This window comes from Struthio camelus, chromosome Z (genome assembly GCF_040807025.1).
Source record: "Struthio camelus isolate bStrCam1 chromosome Z, bStrCam1.hap1, whole genome shotgun sequence".
NCBI lineage: Eukaryota > Metazoa > Chordata > Aves > Struthioniformes > Struthionidae > Struthio > Struthio camelus.
The window spans coordinates 55,666,259-55,684,198 of NC_090982.1; the positions used below are offsets into that span (position 1 = coordinate 55,666,259).

At 40.2% G+C, this 17,940-nt stretch overlaps 1 protein-coding gene across 1 annotated transcript in view; it reads left to right on the top strand.

Annotated features, from left to right (window-relative positions):
* Nucleotides 1-1,330: 1,330 nt before the first annotated feature.
* Nucleotides 1,331-17,940, top strand: part of LOC138060871 (myocyte-specific enhancer factor 2C) — a 566,075-nt gene continuing 549,465 nt past the window's right edge. The window contains exon 1 of the mRNA XM_068926650.1: nucleotides 1,331-1,416. The gene's annotated coding sequence lies outside the window, so the exon portion shown is untranslated. The remainder of the gene's footprint in view (nucleotides 1,417-17,940) is intronic.

A 17,940-nucleotide genomic window follows, 5' to 3' on the forward strand; every position in this document is an offset into this window, starting at 1 on the left:
CAACTTTGCCGTTTAAAGACTCAGCTCTTCAATTTAGCTTCAAAGTGAAATATAGCGCCAGCTGATACCAGAAATGAAGGTCTGGGCCTGTACTTTATCCCGAGTGAGCAGCTTCCTGAGTTCAAATGGAGCTTCAAAGAATTAAATGAAACAAACAGATTCGATGTCAAAACCAGTTTTAGGGGGTAAGGAACCTGGGCAGTTGCTCTAGGTCGTGAGAGTCTGAATAGGTCCAAGTGGTGCAAGCATGCACTGGGGGCCGACAAGGGAAAGGGCCCTTACTCTCTGTCAGGCTAAGGCACAAACCCCACACCAGCGTTGCTTGCAACACCAGGTCTTTGGGAATTAGACTAACAAATATTACATTTGTGCTATACACAGCAGAAGGAGAGAGAAGGTCAACGATAAACTCTATCTCTGACTGCAATACTGGCTTTAGAAAATGAAAAAAATATCAGGTTCTTGTTTCTTCTTTAGCTACTCTTACTAAAAACTATTTAAAAATATTTTTCCCTGCTGAAAATATTCTAAACTGTATTATTTATTACACATTTGCAATTTTTTTTATAACAAGCATTCTAGGTGCCAACATATCAAATGAACACAAAACTACTGTGCCTCAGAAAAGAGCCCAGGTATTCAAAAATACTTCAATTTCTGTTTTAAATGCCATAATCTCAGCACATGAATTGTTATGGCATCTATCAAAACATGCAAGCAAGCAAACAAGGCAAAAAGAAGAAAGAAGAAAAATTCAAAGTCAACAGGTAAGAGGCAGCACAGAAGAGAAAAAAGTCAGGGACTGGGACAGGAGGAGACTGGAGATTGCTCCTGTCTTTAATCCAGGTTTCCTTCAAGCATCTTCAGTCAGACAGTTCTGGAAAAATAACCCAGTGGACTCAAATTTTTCTGAGCTTTTCTGTTTTTTTTTGTATGATCCTTGTCTTGGCAGCCAGACCCACCAGTCAGTTGCACTGTATCTCCGGCCTTAGGAAGGAGGCTAGGGGGTGGGGTGTTATTTTTCCCAGGTATGAGACTCATACCCTTTAGGCGGATGGATTTTTTTGATAATGGCTCAACGACAGTACGATGCCTGAGGCCTGACTCTGAGCGTTGGGCGTTTCTATTGCAACTGGAAAGGCTGCGTTACAGCGCACGGGGCAACCTCCAGCAGCTCGCCCCGGACGAAGCCCCGCAGGGAGCACGCGGCGGCGGCGGCGGCGGCGGCGGCGGCGACGCCCCGGGGCAGGTGCTGGCCGTTACAACCGCCGCGGCTGTTGGCTCCGCGCGCGCAGCGCCGCGGGGGCGGGGCCTCGCCCACCTGAGGGGCGCGGGCGGCGGCGGCCGCAGCGGCGGTTAGTGCGCGGCCGGCGGGGGCGGCGAGCACCTCCTTGGTGGGAAGCGAGGCGGTGCCAGGTAGGGAGGCTGGGCTGGGCTGGGCTGGGTTTGGTTTGGTTTGGTTTGCGTGAGGTGTGCGCTGCCGAGCAGCCCTTCCGAAGTCCTCGGGAAGAGCGTGTTGGTGTGCGGCTGCTTGAACGCTGCTGGGGGACGTGGGATGCTTTTTTGTGTGGCTTTTTGGGGAAGGTGAGGGAGTCCCATGGCGTGTTAGCAGTTCGGCAATGTGCTCAGGGACTCTGGAAAAGTTTCATTAGTGAATGGGCTTTGAATTGGTTCAGGTTCAGTGGATGTTCTCCTCCTTTTCCTTTGCTCATCACCAAAACTGGCTGGAGGAGCTTCCAGTACTGTGAGGAGTCTCTTGTGCAGGTGAGGGCAGCAGTCCTGGTCATAGCTTGTGTAAAAAGAGCGTCCACTAGTGGAAACACCTCTTTAAAAAAAAAAAAAAAAAGAACCTAACTTTTTTTTTATCCAGAACTTTGTGGTACTCTGGGAATTGTACAGATATGTATTTTCATTTGTCTTTTTAGTTGACTGAATTTTGTGTAATGCGCTAGATGTCCCTTGTAGTAAAGAAAAAAAATAGTGCTGCAATGAATTGTGGGAAAATCTGGCTTGCGTAGCCACAGCTGAGGGAAGGATATGTGATGACCAGAGCAGAGCAGAGGCGCTAACCTTTAGTGCTTTATTGCTGCTGAAAGGAAGACCCGTCCCCTGCTCTGAGGTGTGTGCTCCCACCCACTCGAGTGCCTGGCCTGCCCCCGAGATACCTATTTTAACTCAGCAGGCTGGCAAAATGAAGAACAGTAGTTTGCTGCAACTTCAGTGGGCTGAACTGACTCAGTAAAAGAGTCAAGTCAGCAAAAGAGGGGCAGGACTACACTAATAGGAGAGGAGGGAGGGAGAGGGACCTCTCCTTTTGGGGAGTGAGTAGTTAAAAAGGCTGAACTGTCTTACCTGTGTTCTCTGAGAGGTGATGTAACCAAGCTGTGTTTCATATGGTGCGCTGATAGAAAAAAACAATAGTTCTGCTGGTTATACTAAGAACCCAGCTTTTTGTGAAAACAGACATATTCTAAATGCTTCTCATGAAAACATAACTAAAATAAAGAGGGTATTTTTTTTTTTTTTAGTACGGACAGCCTAGCTTTGATGGGGGAAAACTTGGATAAACTTTAATTTTCATCTACAGTTTTAACTCCCTGGGGAGAAAGAAGCCTCTTAAGCCAGCATAGTATAAAACATGTGAGATCCTGATTGGACCTCAAGGTACTACCTGTGATTGTAATACAAATAGGATTCTAAGGTAGTAGAGAAAAGCTGTTATCCACCATTTTCTGTATTTAAATATATTTTAACATAGTATTTGATATTTTTGTGACCTTGTGCATGGGAGAGTAACTAGCTGCTCTAGCCCTTGCCAGATTACTCATTCTTCAAGACGTGTGAGATATTAGCCATTGGCTCCTTAATTGTACCTCTTTCATCCTTTCACCCTTAAAACCTCTTTGTCTGCCCTGCAATTGGAAAGATGGAGAGACTTTTCTGAGACTGTAGCTGCGCTAAACATACAGGTAGTTTTTTTTTTTTTTTAATACTAGGGCAAATGGATGTTCTGCGCTGTACTATCCAAAGCAGGAGGGAAAATGTAGTCTTTGTGGCATTTTTAAGTCAAGGAGCAAGAGGGTGTTTGTTGTTGTTTGTTTTGTTTTGCTATCGAACTGCTCTTGGAAATCAAAATATACTGTTGATATTTTGGGAAAGGGTTCATTAAAAATGAATTCTGTGGCCATAAATCAAGTTTTGCACATGAATTTGGCTGAGTATAGGTTTGTTGAATCCACATGATAAACAGTTACAAGACACAAGATTGCTACAGAAGGGTATGTGGTTAGGGTACAGGGGACTGTGGACAACTGCACAAGAAAATCAATTGTGGGCAGTGTACACCCCTTTTATTATCACTCATAAGGCGAGTACACATGTTCACAGTGAGCATTACACAGGGCTGTATTTATTAAGACACACAATTCTTTCATTTGACTGCTCCCTGTAGCAAAACCACAATGACACCACAGAAGAGACGGGTCCAATCATACTCACCTCAGCTGCCCTTTCAGCCACTGCAGGCCCTGCTTCCCCTGAACAAAAAGGCAGAAATGGTTTTGTTTGCATAGCCTAAAAACAAATTATGCCTTAGGAAAATAGCTAGAGGAAAAAGCTACTTCAGAAATACTGAGGAAGAGGCTAAAAGATGTTATGTAGCCCTCAGCTATGTACTCCTTGTATATGAGATTTTTTTGTTTGAAAGCCATGTGTGAAACTATAGCATATGTACAGGACTATTGCTAATTGAGATATAATTCTCCTGTGTATGATGTCATTTCTGGGGTTTTTACTTTATATAAAATGATTTATATATGGTGCCACTTAAGCATGCTGAGAGGATTAAGAGGCAAATGTCATGGATGATCTGTTACTAGAGGGTGGTTTTGAAAAAACACATAGGATAGTAGGCCTTTAACAGCAGAATTTCTCCTAAGCGCTCCTTTTCTTCCAGTTCATCCTTTTTTGACTTTGACGTCGTCTTCTGCCTGGTTCTTTTCCCCACTTCTTCCTTCTTTTCTGTCATGCTTCTTCCCCCTTTATTTCGTTTACACTCCTTTTTCCTCACTGATTTCCTTTTTTCCTATTTACCTCCTCTGTTTCATTTTTGGAGGTAATACGGTGGACAGCAGTTAAATCTAAACCACTCCTAGAGAGATGCTATGGGAGTTAGCTCGAGAACCAGCTGCCTCCTGGGTGACCTGAGACAGCGCAACATCAGTAGGCTCATGCCAGGTGGTGTACTAAACCACCCTATAGCCTATTATGCCTGGGTGTATGGTGTCCCATATCTTTCAGAGGTCCTGTCTATGGCTCTGACTATATAGGGACAGTGAATCTGATCTTAGAAAGAGTCCCTAGGATATGTAGGCCCATAGCCAATAATACAGACTTGATTCTGCAACCCTATATGCATGCTTAATGTTGCCTGAAATGATAGTTCAGCGAATCTGAATGGCCATACAGAAGAGTCTAAATTTGACTGTAAGTCTGTGAAGTCATAGTTTTCATCAAACATGACTATTATTGAAGTGCGTTTTTACATTTTAAAAAATATTTAGCCTACATAGTAAATCCCTGTTTAAAGTTTTGCTAGACTACCCTTTCTGTCTTTCATTCTAATAATAAATAAATTGTTTTCCTAACATTTTGGGACATGTTTATTTTTCCCATTGCAAAAGAAATTCTCATGGAAAACACATTAGCAGCCTTGGAACAAAAGGCACAGAATGGAGAATTTCCCAGTGCATTCCATTGCCTGATTGTTCTATTCAGTTTTGAGAACCAGTTGGTGTGCTCATTTATAATACATGTTTTTGTATATAGTCATCAGACTACTGAGTGGAAAATACACCAAGAGCTTGCGTGAGCAAAGAGCGTCTTGAAAAATAGAGCCGAGTGGTTAGATTTCCCGTTTGCTTAGTGGTCCCTAAGCAGATTTACTCAGTGTATCTCAAAAGCACTGAGGGCTGGAATATATGTGTCCCTGTACGAGTCATTACTGCCTAGCACAGGGAGACATAGGGGAAGTAAGCATATCTGAGACAAGTAATTTCTGCATTTATCAGGTTTTGACTGGGATGCTGTAGGTTTAAAGGGCATGTGTTTTAGGGGTGTAAATAATTGTTGAAAAGAGGGACCCTGTGTTCACTTAGAAGCAGATGGAGACTCTCATCCTAGCGCAAAGAAGGAGGAGCTACTATTCTTTTCTGGCTGCTGCAGTAAGAGTGCCCAGTCCTGTGTTAGTATACTTTAAGTCCTGGTGCCAACTTGGAAAGCCACTCAGAGGCTAAGTGGCTGAGAGGTTACATCTCTCTTGTCCTATGACAGTTATTTCACTCTTCTGTCTTTGGCTGTTTCTGGAGAAGAACAGTATATGATGATAGCAGGGAAGCCAGAGGCAGCATAACTACTGAACAAATCAGACTTCTAAAAGGAAAACTTTACTGAATTTGTTAACTTCTGAGTGCCTGTTCTATGGGACCAGTTACTGTGAGTAGTGTATGCCAACAAAGAGTCGATCTGGCACATCGAAGGCTCAGTGATGTTGCTAGTCATGCATGCTATCTTCTCTGAAAACTTCTCAGTGGGAAAAGTGCAATTATTCCTTCTAGAAAACTGATCAGGATGCCTCTGTAGATATCTACAGAGAGCTTTCTGCATTTTGTGACCTCTGGTAACATTACCTCTCAGAGGGAGAAACACAGGCTGTAGCCATTTCAGTCATCTTTTTCTGGCAAGGCTGTTGTGTGAATTTTTCCTTGTACGTTATCTTCTCCCTAGGATTTTGTATATGCTCAGTGCTATAGCGTTCCAATGTATGCAGCAGTTTCTCTTCTCACTCTAACAGTGTGATTATTATCACCTCCCTATAGGCTAGAAGCCTTTCAGTGTGAATGCTGTTCTACAGCCCCATGAGTCAACTTCTGACTATTCTTCTTTAGGCAATGTTGAGTGCAGGTTATGAGTACAAGGGAACATGACCAACTCTTGATGCCTTTTCATTAGGATCATACAATACCTCTTTATTCCTACACAACCAGTTATCACACCTGATTGCGTGGGAGAAGGCAAAAGAGATAGAGGGCTCTAATGGTAGTAGGGGCAGGTGTCTGCATATGAGGAGCCTTTTGCAGGAATGGAGCCACAGAAAGCAATTATGTCTACGTTGCAGAACAAACACATTCTGAATGTTGATGAATGAATGAAACGGCTGAATTGTATAGTTTGGAAACATGGCCACTGCACCCATTCAGTAATTAATTTTCTAATATAGTCTATGCAAACTTCTGAAATACAAAGAGAGCTTTCTGGCCACTTGAAGGTATGGCTAGAGTATAACACTGAGTGCCACAACTTCTTTGGCCAGTCATTGCACTTTAAGGAAATTTGGCCTAGCAGTTCAGCAGTGCTTTTTGTGCAGTAAGTTTGCCATTGTGTAGAGATGAGTATGAAGTCCACGTTGTTCCAGGTGGTTTCTCAGAGAATTAGAGAAGACTTCATCTGCTGAATCCTCCGTCCTGTGACTAACTTTGCTTGGTACGTAATAGGGGTTAATGCTGAAACTTCAGACCTTGTAGTCAGCCACATGGTAAAGTATCACCTTCCCACATTCTGCTAACTTTTCTTTCTGTGAGTGAATTAGAATGGGGTCATAGGAAACAAGGCTGCACTGAGAGGCTAATGAAAAATAAAAATGGAATATTTTTCACTCCGGGGAAAAAAAAGATGGCGAGTATTAAGGACACACAGGCAAACTTGAGAATCGCTATCTAGTGTGTCAGGAACAGAAGAGCTTTGCTTTGTGTGTTCAGGGGGCCAGAGATGAGGTAAAAGTTTGCTTGCTTAAAAAAGAAAATGTTAAGAGGTATTCCTCTGGCCAAATTTCCAGGCCAAATCTTTGTCCATGCTGAAGTATTACCAAAAGTGACCTTAGAGCTTAAGAGGGCAACTGAAGATTCTTGTAACCTGCAGCTTTTTCAACTTGCTGTGGCCAGCTCTGTCGGTTTTCCTGACATACCCTAAGTGCATAGGGCAAAATGCCTGAGAGCATAAGTGGGATACCCTTGTAGTAGGGAAAGGGTATGATAGAGGTTTGATGGGAAAGGTCTGAAGTTCAATATGTTCTCTGATGTCTGAGTGGTACGCTCCTCAGGGGTCCAAACTAGCTAGTGTAAAGTAGAACATCTTTGTAGCAGCTCTAATTTGTGCTGATGGCTGAGTTGGCCTCTGGCCAACACAAAGTTGGGGCAAGCAGAAGGAAGGCTTGCAATCACCTCTTCCTCACCACCAGAACCGTTGCTGTGCTGAGCATAAGCTTGGCTCAGTGTGGGACTGTGTCACAGAATACTTTGTAACAGAATGCATTGGGTCCAAAGCATGCATTCTGGTCTATCAGATAAGCAATATGCCTTTTTAAAATTGTCACCGGCACCTTTATACATGCCAATTCTAGTGATAATTGCTGAATTCCTACATTTAGAGGAAGCAAGTGATTCATTAATATCACAATGTGCTATTGTTTATTGCACGTGTTCTGTTTCCTCTAAATATAGAAATTAGATAATTATCACTGTGGCTATTTATTTATTCATTATAGTTCAAGTGTAGATGCATAAGATCTTGCAGTAATATTTATTTTTAAAAGTTTGGAATCTCTGAAAAATCTCTCCCTTAGATGGGTTCAGCTCCTAGCTTCCTATAAAAATTTCATATCGCATTTTTGGATGGCCATCTGGTTTGTTGAAGCCTGGAAAATCTGCCTTACACCAACGCAGAAATTTTGCTTAACAAAAAAAATCTCAAAGAAATCAAAGGGCTTTTTGCTACATTCATAACAATTAAAATAACTTTGTATATATCTTTTGTTAGTCCTTAGTACTGAACGTTTACAAGCACTTTAAAAAATCAACTTAAGGTAGATAGTCCAGGAGATTCTCTTATTTTGCTCTGCTGTATTACAATACACTTCTTTGTATAAAATACTAAGGATACCTTATTTCTTTGGTCTGCCACAAGCTTCTTTAGTTGCCTTGTGCAAGCCATGCCAGTTACCCTTACAGGATCTGGCTGATCTGGCTCTTGCCTGAGGTGTCAAAAGCTCCTGCAGCTTGTGTTTTGAATGACCTGTATGCACTGTTTTATTCTTGTAGCCCACTGTGTTGGGCTTTTTTAGGAAGGAGCTCAGCTCTTGTACTAATCCAGTGTGGGTTGCATCATGTTGTTACAGGGGCAAATGGGGTAGATTAACTGTCATGTGTAAAGCTCCAGAACCATGTTCTCCAGTTCTGTCCAAGATTTCCCTGCAAGTACCACTTGACTGAGTCCCAGCAGACTCCACAGGCACTGGCAAGTGAGTGCTGTGAATGGAAGATGACTTCGCTGTCCAGGCAGCAGTTATGTTTCAGTGGAAATGCAGCCTTAGGATGTTTGTGTCTCTGCCTCCTATTGGTAAAACACAATAATTTGTAATACTGAAGTGTTTTGGGTTCTAGTTATGGGATAGAATCTCATTGTACTGGACTATGCAAACACAGAAGCAACGTTCTTGCCACAAAGAGATTGCGCTGGGCTGGCTGTTTTAGAAATGTCCATGCCCTGCAAAAAACTGTGAGGATGAATGTGAAAGGCTGTGGTATCTTCAGACTTAACGCTCCTCATAGGCTGAATGAGAAGTGGTGTTCTAGTGTCTGAACTATGCTTCATATTTGAAAGCAGAGGTGGCGCCCTCAGCAGCAGTACATTGACAGTGGCATTCTAATGGCTGCTTGAGCCTGTGGAAAATCTGTGAAAATGAATCATGCAGAATGTACCATTTAATACATATAAGTATTAGCATGCTAGCAGAAAAAAAGCAAGAACACATCTTTTCAGAGAGTTTGGCTGAAGTATAGCCTTCAGTAATTTTCCATTTTGGCAATAGATCAGTGTCTTCCCTTTTTGAGCAGGTATAATTATAATTAATTACTGTCAATTACTTATATAGCTCTAGAGTTTCAAAGATTTTCATGCAAAAATGACAGGTCTGTGCCCCAAGGAGCAATAAGATCCACATTAGTGTTAACATTGTAGGGATTACATTGAACAAAGGAGGGGAAGGAAAATTATAGGTTCCAGGAAGAGATCACAGTAGCCTTGCTATTAGTGGATGTTGGCCCTACAGCTGCAGTATGAACCTCATTGAGATTGCTCTCATGATATTCCTAAAACATCATTGAAATTGCCCTTGAGACTGTATCTGCTTTCTACCTAGAGGGCCTCTAATCATCACCTCTTTGTGTGTGTTTGCACATGCGTTATGTGTCTATAGGACATCCTCTGGTGTATTTAAGGCCTGAACATGCCCAGTGACTTTCCATGCAGCTTGGCCGTTAGTTGTATGGATGTGAGCTAGCAGAGTGGGGAACTTGCAATGTTCTCAGCCACTCCCTTAAAAAGTGATGCAGATTTGATCCAGCAAGACTTGATAATTTCCCTGGAATTTCCTGTGAAGAACAAGTAATTAGGCCTGGCCTCATGTTCACTTGAGTTTCATGGAAAAAAGTAACTTCAAGGCACCAATTAGGTGTGTGTGTTAAAAATATTATTGTTTTATTCTACATATATTTATTTGTTGTCTTATATACATGTGGAGAAATAAGCATTCCTGTGAGGCATTGCCTGTTCATGCTGTGGTAGTATGTTTTGCCTTTGTGATGTATGGCTTTTAAATTGTTTGCTTACCTCTTTTCCCTCCTGCCAACCTTCCATTACTGTGACCTTGCCCTACATTTGTTGGAACATGCTCGATTAGAAACCCTCCTGCTCTTTTTCCTCTGTCCTGTAGAGTTCTGTGTATGTGTTTTGAGTGGTAGTTTTGCATATTAGTGTTAGTGTTATTGGTGCTTCTGATCCCTCAAAACTACACAGAACTCAGTTGTTCTCGCTATAAAAATAGCGTGCCTGTATTGGAATAATTTTTTTCCCCATAAAACTCCCTTCTTTTAAGTTCTGGTTCCTAATTTAGCAAACAGTTTGGGAGCAGTCTCCCCCCCCCCCCCCCCCCCCCCCCCCCCGCCCGGGTCACCCATTCCATAACAAGGTAACCATTCTCGGGCTAGAAGAGAAACAGTGATGTTGTAAATGTATGTCTTGAGCACAGTGAGGCTTTTGGCAGTTCTTTACAACTGAATTGGAGAGTCATCTAAATGAAAGTATCGGGCAGAAAGTGTGACTCTATTTGAAAAATCTCATTCAAAGTGGAGATCAATGGATTTCTGCCCGAATGAATTTCTGCAAGGATCATTCTTGCTCTGGTATTAGTGAAAACTCTGAAATCCTGGTTGACCGCATCTTGAGTTTTAGCTGTGCGTATGGCATAGGAGGTTGGAAGAACACTGGAAGTTGAGGCTCAGAAGTAAAAATTTTTGACTAATTTGAAGTAGTAAGATGCAATTCATTAAGAACAAGTGTGAAAACCTGCCTTAGGCAGGCCTAAATATCTGTACGTACCTTCTGTCTAGATAAAACGAGATTATCACTAAGTGTCTTTAGCATGAGATACAGGGATGTGGCATCAGTTGTAACTGGAATGAGTTGCCTGCATTATCCTGTTACACAAAAATGAAAAAAAAATGGGAGGGGGAAGGAAAATCTATACTGAAACATAGCTCCTCTGTAAGAGATGAGGAAACTATTCCACTCAATAGGGTTGGTCTGTTGAAATATTTTCCCGAGGGCCTATTGACATTCAGAGCTCCTTCCTGGGTGGAAAATGACATTTGCCTTCACAGGAAAACTAAACATTTTAGAGTGGCATAAATTATTCTGCTGTGCTTAAAATAGTATAATTTTGATATGTGGACACAAATTTTGGAAGCAAACAGAATTATCCTAGATTAAAGCCATTTGAATTAATTAGGTGGTGCTTAGAAATAGTGGTGGTCTTGTAAACAGTATTAAACATCTAGATGTTACTCTGGAAAGTTTCAGCTTTCATACTGTTTTCTGTTAAGTTAATCTTTGTAGCTCAGCATTCTTTTAAACTGCGAATGAAGTCGATGGATCTAAGTAATAGATCTAAAAAGGTGGATTTAGGGGCTTTTTTCTTTTGAAGGGAAAGGAATTAAAAATGTAAATAAATGCATAAACTTGAAAGTTGGGAATGCTGACCACTTGTACTTAGAATTTTGCCAATCTGTTTCCTTCTCTTTATATCAAATTTATTGTCATCTCTTGTGTTCATCCACCCTCTGCCCTTTGAAATTAATATTTTGATAGGCTTCATTTTGCAGAATCAGTTTAAAAATGAGTAGTGCATCTCAGTCTAAAGATTAGGATATTAACTCAATTTGAGTGAACAGTGCTAAAAATGAACAAACTTTCTCTGTTCAAGCATGATCTTCCTTATCTCTCTTCAGTATCAAACAAGGCTATGATTTGTGGGATTAAGTTGCCCTTTTGCAAATGCTTTGTCTTCAAATAATGAATGCTGTTAGTTTTTGGATAATGTTATGTGAGGAAATACATCACTGAAGATTAGGTGTTGTACAAATGTGATTCCTTCTGACTTTTTGCAGTTTTCATTTTTCCATTGATAGATCATTGAAATAACACATCAATTTCATTTTTGTTAACGTGAAAACAAATGGCAGGCTGTTCAGAGTCAAGTATTAGGGTTCTGGTTTGGCAATTTAAAGCTATACTCCCCCCCCCCCCCAGTGGAGCAGATCAGTATGGGATCAGAGACACTACTTTATTTACAGAACCAACATGGGAGTAGAATCCTCTGCTTTTAGGTTTTACATGGATGTAATTATTCTATTTCTCCTTTTTCTCCTATTTTGTTTTTTGTTGTTTTTTTGCTCTTCAGATACTGGGATCAAGTTTGATATCATTGGCATGTTTCAGGTCAGAAGCTCATCCTTTGCTTCTAATACTTTTTTATAATTAATTATAAGAACAAAATGGCAGTATTTGAGTGTGGTAGCCTTATTTAATATATAATCTGCTGTCAGCAAACATAAGGATTGTTACCGTTACAGCACCTTTTCATGTATAGAGGCACAACCTTCATTTCAGTTTTAAATTACTAATTCATAGAGCTAGCTGCTAGTTTAGTAGGTGGCTGTTTGGATGCGACTAGATATTAAGAATGTTCTTTGTGTTTGTAAATGAAGTGCCATTAGTTCTCAGAATTGGTAACCTCAGGGGGCAGCATCTACTTAGGGTGTTTGCTCCCAAGGTACAACACTATTACAGTGCAAGATATTTACACAGGAGTTTATTCTGGGCTGGTTAAATTAGTGTCTTTGTTTACAAAAATACCATCCCTCACTGATCAAATGAAAGTACATGCCAAATCACAAGTATATCTTAAGCTTTTATGTTGACCTTAATGAGGCTTCAAAATTAATCCAGGAAGCATATGGTATTTTTGTTCTTTTATATAGCCTTTTACAAGCACTCCTCCACACAGAATGTTCCCACACTTACAGGTATATAGAGCCTTAAAAATTAATCTATAAAAGTACAGTAATATCATGGGCGGGGGGGGAGAGCTGCTAGACTAGGATTGGAGACCTTTACTTTGTTTTTGGCTCTATCACTGAATTGCTACATCACTAGAGGCAAGTTACTTACCTGTCGTGTTTGGTTTCTTCATGCTGAAAACGCTCCAGATGGTTTTTTTGCTATATCACCTAGCACAGTGGTCCTCTAACCTTAGCAAGAGTGCAGTTGACAAATTATGTGGCACCTTCTCTCCTTGAATACACAAGCCCACTCAAAGGAGAGTTCTACTTATCATGAGTGTTGGTACCAGAACTGGGTCACAGGCACTCAGAATTGCTTCATCTTCTGTGGTATTTCTCATGGATTTTTTGATGTCTAAATTTAGCACAATTTACCAGTTTAAATACACCAAATATATTTTACGGAACAGTACATTTTAATGAATTTTTGGGGAACAGAGAAAATGTTTTTAAAAAGTTAATGTTTAACTGCTGCACTTTGTGTATTTGAATTCAAAGTACAATATTCTTTGCACAAACGTAAAAAAATGGAAGTCCTGATTTGATATGAAAAATATCTTGCCACAAAAATCAAGTTCTTCCCATAGGAAGCAATATAGTAGCAACATGAATTCTAGCTTATCTTCTTATTTTGCTTTGGCCAATGTCTTTATGAGAAGGGGGGGGAAATAGTCAAATGCTTCAGAACTGGCATTCAAGGCAGGAACTATTCCTCAGGATGTAAGGCTTTCAGTAGTGATGTACAATCTGTGTCATGACAGTATAAGACTATTAGAAGTGAACTGAATAGATAGAGTAGCCTTTGCATTAGGGGAAGGATAGTGTCTGTCTGCTGGCAGCCCTATGGACCATCACGTATCAAAGCTACCGCACTGAGCTAGTAATGCCACTTATTTTGGAGCCATTCCTATGTCCCATGTAAAGCCCCTGTATGTAGGGGGAACGTGTGTGTGCAAGGGGAGCCAACAATGTGTAAGAAGGAACTGTGGGAGATGAAACGAATGTAACTCATTATTTATTATATGTTATCTATTATATTTATTTATTACTTGCTTTTTGCAGTAAGAAACCTTCTAATAATGACATATACTTTAGATCTTTTTTTTGCTCCTAGTAATTAAAAATGGAAAGGAAATTTTGGCTCTTAACAGAGTTAATAAGCTGGGGTAGAAGCAGTTGACAAAAGTGATAATGATGCCCTAAATCTTGAAATGCCTTTAAAATGGGTAGTAGTATTCTTTGTGTGATGGTTACTGTTGAAATAAAGGTGTTTTCTGAGCTATTTCTGAGCTATTAGTTTTTTTCCCTATATTGCAAAGAAATAACAGTTGTGACGTGTATTTTGTCATTATGTGCAAGGGTGGACTGGTAAAAGAATCTAGATGAAAAAAAGAAGAAAAGGTTGAATGTGTGATGGTAACAATATAATATTTTTTTAAAATATGCCCATTATAAATTATATCTCAAATCTAAGATTTTTCTCAAGCAATGCAGTACGGTTGGTTTATTTTTAAACCCTCAAATAGCTGGGAAAAAAAACAAGGACAACCAGAATAAATTCATATAATCTAGTTTTCTAATTTTATCCTTTACCTTAAAGGAAATAGTTTAAAGGCAACCAATATACAGGCAAGAATGCTCATAATGGCTGACTTTTTTTTTAATAGAGGAAATCTGCATGTATTTAAGGGTTTACATAGACAAGATTTTAGTTTGGTTTAACCTAGTTAATGATGCAATACTGGCCTTTCAGAAGAATCGCCCTGTTTCTACCCTTTGTGGCATGCTGAAAAATCTTTGTGTAGTTTTTGTGTTCCTCATAAGATGTGAAAATATACGTGTAAATTCAGCGATGTGTAAATTCAGAGGCGGTCTCAAGTTAGCCCTGAGTTGAGAACTGTTACCAATACTGCTTGCTATTTACCTTTTCATATTGTAGTAACGCTTTGAAACCTCTCATGGAAGAGGAGGAACGGGAGACAACGTGACACTGCTAAGCTCAATTTATTGAGTCGACTAAGCTAGGGATAGGCTCTGTCAGGAAAACCTTCATGCACTGTTTCCAGAAGCTTCAGTTATTGCTTTCCTGACTCACTTATCCATGGCCTGGACCAAGACACATCGTGCTCAGTTCTTGTTTGTGATGTCCTGTCAGCCATGGCTCGTTCTACCCAGTTAACCTTGCCTTGATGAAGAGTTGATTATGATCCTGCTGTGACAAGACCGCAACTGGTTGAGGCATCAGTATTTTAGGGGCTGTAGAGGCTCTCTGTTATTCGTCTTAGCGCGTTATGGTCTATTACTTAAGGGTGTTGAAGCTGGCCAGTAGAATACAGTATGGTGTAGATACTTGTGATGCTGTCAAACTTAATCATTAGTATCCACGGAATGCTGAGATCCATGTGGTTGATCACGGTCCTTTCTTTTCTTTCACTGCTTGGTTTAGAAATATCTCCCCTTATGGCATACCTTCTTATGTACGATCGTAATGTATTTGGTGAGTTTGTATTTGTACGTTAATACTGTATGCTGGCCTTAAGAGCTGTTTTTCTTCACTGGTGCTCATTCTTTGTATTTAGATGTGGCAACTCTACAGCATATGAGGCTAATCAAGGTTTCTTCTAGCCTTCCCTACGTGATAGGCTGCACCTTTTCATTTGAGGTTCAGCTGCAGGGCAGGGAGAATTAAAAAAAAAAAAAGGACAGTTTCTCTTTTTTTTTTTTTTTGATACTTCTATCATTCTCTGCTCTCTTTCTCTCCTTTTCCTTGCCTTATTCTGCCTTTGCCTCCTTGATATGTTGCCTTCCACTCAGCCTAAAAACAGTTTTAGGTTTAATATAACAAGTAAAAGCAGTTATGAAATGCTTTAGATGAGAATGGCCAGAGAAGCATCCCTGTTCTGTTTCCTGCCTGTCGTAAGGATACCCCATTGATGTAGCTGACTGAACAGGTATGGCTTTTCAGCAGGCAAATGAAACGGGCATGGTAGCGGGAAAATATCGGTAGCTCACCGTTAGGACTCCCATTGATTTGAAATCACAGTTGGGCTGGCTTTAGCCTCTGCTCCTTTTCTGAAAGTTGGTTCAAATGGATTATACAACTTTTGATTCAGCCTTTTAACTATTGAATTAAAGCTAAAGAGCCTGCCAAGGGAGGCGGGGAAGCCAGATTGGAGGGGGAGGAGGTGAGAGGTGGGAGAGGGGGAAGCAAAGAGAGGAGTGTGGAAAGTCTTAAAGCCAAGAAACTTGAGGAAAAGGGGGGGAAGTTAGTAAAAGAAGTAAGAGTTATTTTCAGATCATTCTCTCTGTAGTTGGCATCATTTTTAATAGGAAACTATATTTTTTTGTTATATATTTGAGAGAATTAATTAATAAGCCATTATCTTGAACTTTTTTCCCCACAGCAACATTGGAGGGGCCATTTAAGAATCGCATATCATTTCAAGGCATGCTCTATTGGAGTAATATCACTTCTTCTATGGGGGAAGCACATTGCTTTTGGCAGCATCTGGCCTCTGGCATCATCTCTGATAACCTGCCTGAAGCTTAGTGATAGCCTGGCATGACATATGTACTTCATGTCATATCATGTGGAGACATGCTCATTCCTGCTGAGTGCATTTCTGGAGACAGTAGCTAGAGGTCCAGTTCTGCTGTCTAATATTAGATATAGAGAAAGCTTCCTAATGTTTTTGGCAGGCAAAGTCTGGCAAGAGTAATTCTGGCTCTCCCACTTCTCCACTCAAACCCCTTCAGTAGTTTCTGTATCTGTTTAACTCATTTGGCTGTTAAATGAGTGATTGTGCAAGGCTTGAAAGTTTCTTTCTAATTGTCATGTTTAGTAGATTCATTTGCTGGAGTTACTAAGAGCATCATAAAGTAATATATTCTAGCAGATGACCTGGCTTATTGTATTAATTGATACTAAATGTGTTATCAGTGTCCTTTACTATGTGAGATCACAAATGAATTTATATACATAATGGAATAGTTCAGATTTCCACAGAAGCATATTGCCGATTGAATAGAAGGTGCATAAGAATGAGCTGGGATGTTAGACACCATTTTAGTGCAGGAAATGAAAACAATTCAGCCATTCAGTTAAACTAAAGAAAGAACTTGGGTGGGTGGAATATAGTTACTTATGTTTAGCACAGCACATGGGATGGTACCCCTGCTACTGTCATGGCATCTTAAATAGTTTTAAGGATTGGGAATGGCCAGGAGTTTCGTTGACAGACTTCTTTTCATTGGGCTAATATATGGGATTTTCTTTAAGTCTCTTTAGAGAGAAGAGAGTTTGTATTTGAACTTTGTCTTAAAATTTGGGGCTTTTCATGTTACTATTAGTATTTGCAAAAACATTTTGATAGAGCACTAGAAAAGTAAATCAGGTCAATTAATTTCTTGTAGGAATTTCTTGTAGGAATTTTCAGCCAAATGTTACTAATGACGGTTGGGGTGGAATGGTGGTAGGGGAAGGGAATCAGTCCTTCTCGCAAAAACAAGATCTAATGAAGGGAATCTTTGTCAGCAGCTTGTGGGGAAAATCTCCTCCAACCTCAAATATAACACTAGTATTTAATGTAGTCATAAACAGTAGTAATGCTATTACTATTGAATATTGCTCTAATGTAAACCATAAATTGCAATAAAACAGGCCCTCTTCTTAAAGAAAAGGTGCTTTCATAACATTATATTTATCTGTGTACTGCTTGAGTTCCCAATTGTGACTGGACATCCTTTAGGCTGCTGTTTTGCAGCTGATAATTTATGATATTCCTAAAAGAGAGGAGACCTGTTTTGAGAGGACAGGGAGTTAAGGCTCTGAAAGAACTCTTATCGCCACCAGCTCCAATATGCAAGTTTCTCTGGTTCCCCTCAGCACTTTTGGTGATCTCAATAAAAATGAAATTAAACTTTCATTACAGCAAAACTAACAAAGCCATATTCTGACTGAAGAAAATCCAGTGGTTATCTGGTGCAGCATATTCATGTATGAAGACAAACATCATGTCCTCCCTGGCTTTGCCTCCTATGTGACTGCTTCTCATAGTGTAATGTATATTTTGTTGCATGCTTTCAGAAGCCAGGATTAGAACAATTGCCAATTTTTAATTCATAAGAATCCTATACTGAAATGTAACATATTCAGAAAAAATGGCAAATTTGATCAATGGTACCTTTAAAGTTTGCTAGCTTAAAAAAGGAAGCTGAGTCAACCCTTTTTCCTTTTCTTATTTTGATTTTAATGAACTCATAAAATAGGAATTACCAATGAAGCCAACCTCTCTTGCTGCTGAGCTACACAAAGCACAGATTTGTTACTGAAAATGACCAATCAAAAATTTTCTTGAAGTGGAACTTCCTGCTCGTGCAGTCATGCAGACTTCAGTCCTATGCTGCTTCTTGTCAAGGCTGTAAAAAA